Here is a 3,588-nt window from a genome sequence, read left to right as displayed (position 1 = left end):
TTAGGTTGTCTGCTGGTTTGGTGTTGTAGCAGGTTAGGTTGTCAGGTGGTTTGGTGTTGTAACAGGTTAGGTTGTCAGGTGGTTTGGTGTTGTAGCAGGTTAGGTTGTCAGGTGGTTTGGTGTTGTAGCAGGTTAGGTTGTCAGGTGGTTTGGTGTTGTAGCAGGTTAGGTTGTCAGGTGGTTTGGTGTTGTAGCAGGTTAGGTTGTCAGGTGGTTTATTGTTGTAGCAGGTTAGGTTGTCAGGTGGTTTGGTGTTGTAGCAGGTTAGGTTGTCAGGTGGTTTATTGTTGTAGCAGGTTAGGTTGTCTGGTGGTTTGGTGTTGTAGCAGGTTAGGTTGTCAGGTGGTTTGGTGTAGCAGGTTAGGTTGTCAGGTGGTTTGGTGTAGCAGGTTAGGTTGTCAGGTGGTTTGGTGTTGTAGCAGGTTAGGTTGTCAGGTGGTTTGGTGTTGTAGCAGGTTAGGTTGTCTGGTGGTTTGGTGTTGTAGCAGGTTAGGTTGTCAGGTGGTTTGGTGTAGCAGGTTAGGTTGTCAGGTGGTTTGGTGTTGTAGCAGGTTAGGTTGTCAGGTGGTTTGGTGTTGTAGCAGGTTAGGTTGTCAGGTGGTTTGGTGTAGCAGGTTAGGTTGTCAGGTGGTTTGGTGTTGTAGCAGGTTAGGTTGTCAGGTGGTTTGGTGTTGTAGCAGGTTAGGTTGTCAGGTGGTTTGGTGTTGTAGCAGGTTAGGTTGTCAGGTGGTTTGGTGTTGTAGCAGGTTAGGTTGTCAGGTGGTTTGGTGTTGTAGCAGGTTAGGTTGTCAGGTGGTTTATTGGTGTAGCAGGTTAGGTTGTCAGGTGGTTTATTGGTGTAGCAGGTTAGGTTGTCAGGTGGTTTGGTGTTGTAGCAGGTTAGGTTGTCAGGTGGTTTGGTGTTGTAGCAGGTTAGGTTGTCAGGTGGTTTGGTGTTGTAGCAGGTTAGGTTGTCAGGTGGTTTGGTGTAGCAGGTTAGGTTGTCAGGTGGTTTGGTGTTGTAGCAGGTTAGGTTGTCTGGTGGTTTGGTGTTGTAGCAGGTTAGGTTGTCAGGTGGTTTGGTGTAGCAGGTTAGGTTGTCAGGTGGTTTGGTGTTGTAGCAGGTTAGGTTGTCAGGTGGTTTGGTGTTGTAGCAGGTTAGGTTGTCTGGTGGTTTGGTGTAGCAGGTTAGGTTGTCAGGTGGTTTGGTGTTGTAGCAGGTTAGGTTGTCTGGTGGTTTGGTGTTGTAGCAGGTTAGGTTGTCAGGTGGTATATTGTTGTAGCAGGTTAGGTTGTCTGGTGGTTTGGTGGTGTAGCAGGTTAGGTTGTCTGCTGGTTTGGTGTTGTAGCAGGTTAGGTTGTCAGGTGGTTTGGTGTTGTAACAGGTTAGGTTGTCAGGTGGTTTATTGTTGTAGCAGGTTAGGTTGTCAGGTGGTTTGGTGTTGTAGCAGGTTAGGTTGTCTGCTGGTTTGGTGTTGTAGCAGGTTAGGTTGTCAGGTGGTTTGGTGTTGTAGCAGGTTAGGTTGTCAGGTGGTTTGGTGTTGTAGCAGGTTAGGTTGTCAGGTGGTTTGGTGTTGTAGCAGGTTAGGTTGTCAGGTGGTTTATTGTTGTAGCAGGTTAGGTTGTCAGGTGGTTTGGTGTTGTAGCAGGTTAGGTTGTCAGGTGGTTTATTGTTGTAGCAGGTTAGGTTGTCTGGTGGTTTGGTGTTGTAGCAGGTTAGGTTGTCAGGTGGTTTGGTGTAGCAGGTTAGGTTGTCAGGTGGTTTGGTGTTGTAGCAGGTTAGGTTGTCAGGTGGTTTGGTGTAGCAGGTTAGGTTGTCTGGTGGTTTGGTGTTGTAGCAGGTTAGGTTGTCAGGTGGTTTGGTGTAGCAGGTTAGGTTGTCAGGTGGTTTGGTGTTGTAGCAGGTTAGGTTGTCAGGTGGTTTGGTGTTGTAGCAGGTTAGGTTGTCAGGTGGTTTGGTGTAGCAGGTTAGGTTGTCAGGTGGTTTGGTGTTGTAGCAGGTTAGGTTGTCAGGTGGTTTGGTGTTGTAGCAGGTTAGGTTGTCTGGTGGTTTGGTGTTGTAGCAGGTTAGGTTGTCTGGTGGTTTGGTGTAGCAGGTTAGGTTGTCAGGTGGTTTGGTGTTGTAGCAGGTTAGGTTGTCAGGTGGTTTGGTGTTGTAGCATGTTAGGTTGTCAGGTGGTTTGGTGTAGCAGGTTAGGTTGTCAGGTGGTTTGGTGTTGTAGCAGGTTAGGTTGTCAGGTGGTTTGGTGTTGTAGCAGGTTAGGTTGTCAGGTGGTTTATTGGTGTAGCAGGTTAGGTTGTCAGGTGGTTTATTGGTGTAGCAGGTTAGGTTGTCAGGTGGTTTGGTGTTGTAGCATGTTAGGTTGTCAGGTGGTTTGGTGTTGTAGCATGTTAGGTTGTCAGGTGGTTTGGTGTAGCAGGTTAGGTTGTCAGGTGGTTTATTGGTGTAGCAGGTTAGGTTGTCAGGTGGTTTGGTGTTGTAGCAGGTTAGGTCGTCAGGTGGTTTGGTGTTGTAGCAGGTTAGGTCGTCAGGTGGTTTGGTGTTGTAGCAGGTTAGGTTGTCAGGTGGTTTGGTGTAGCAGGTTAGGTTGTCAGGTGGTTTGGTGTTGTAGCATGTTAGGTTGTCAGGTGGTTTGGTGTTGTAGCATGTTAGGTTGTCAGGTGGTTTGGTGTAGCAGGTTAGGTTGTCAGGTGGTTTGGTGTTGTAGCAGGTTAGGTTGTCAGGTGGTTTGGTGTTGTAGCATGTTAGGTTGTCAGGTGGTTTGGTGTTGTAGCATGTTAGGTTGTCAGGTGGTTTGGTGTAGCAGGTTAGGTTGTCAGGTGGTTTGGTGTTGTAGCAGGTTAGGTTGTCAGGTGGTTTGGTGTTGTAGCAGGTTAGGTTGTCAGGTGGTTTGGTGTTGTAGCAGGTTAGGTTGTCAGGTGGTTTATTGGTGTAGCAGGTTAGGTTGTCAGGTGGTTTATTGGTGTAGCAGGTTAGGTTGTCAGGTGGTTTATTGGTGTAGCATGTTAGGTTGTCAGGTGGTTTGGTGTAGCAGGTTAGGTTGTCAGGTGGTTTGGTGTTGTAGCATGTTAGGTTGTCAGGTGGTTTGGTGTAGCAGGTTAGGTTGTCAGGTGGTTTGGTGTTGTAGCAGGTTAGGTTGTCAGGTGGTTTATTGGTGTAGCAGGTTAGGTTGTCAGGTGGTTTGGTGTTGTAGCAGGTTAGGTTGTCAGGTGGTTTGGTGTTGTAGCAGGTTAGGTTGCAGGTTAACTGTCAGTGTGTTTGGCTGAAACAGAAACAGCTGCCGGGTCTGAAGTCTGTCTCTCTGTGTTTACGTCTCTCTGTGTTTACGTCTCTCTGTGTTTACGTCTCTCTGTGTTTACGTCTCTCTGTGTTTACGTCTCTCTGTGTTTACCTCTCTCTCCACGTGTTCCTGCTCCTTTGCTCTGACATCATCAGGCTGCTGTGACCTCTGACCTCCTTACTGTTGGTAATGTTGGTCTAGGAAGTGAAGCCGAGTCTGTCTGGGTTCAGAACTGTTTCATCACAGCTTCATATTCACTTCCTGTCCAGGTCACATTTTAAGGGTCTTGGTCTCGTTTCACTTTCACTGAGATTGGAACAAAATTCTC

The sequence above is a fragment of the Centroberyx affinis genome, unplaced genomic scaffold (assembly GCF_046629955.1).
Source record: "Centroberyx affinis isolate AG114_WGS23_722 - 3 ecotype Tasmania unplaced genomic scaffold, CSIRO-AGI_Caff_v1 ptg002006l_1, whole genome shotgun sequence".
NCBI classification, from domain to species: Eukaryota; Metazoa; Chordata; class Actinopteri; order Beryciformes; family Berycidae; genus Centroberyx; species Centroberyx affinis.
Note: the sequence above shows the minus strand (reverse complement) of the source record.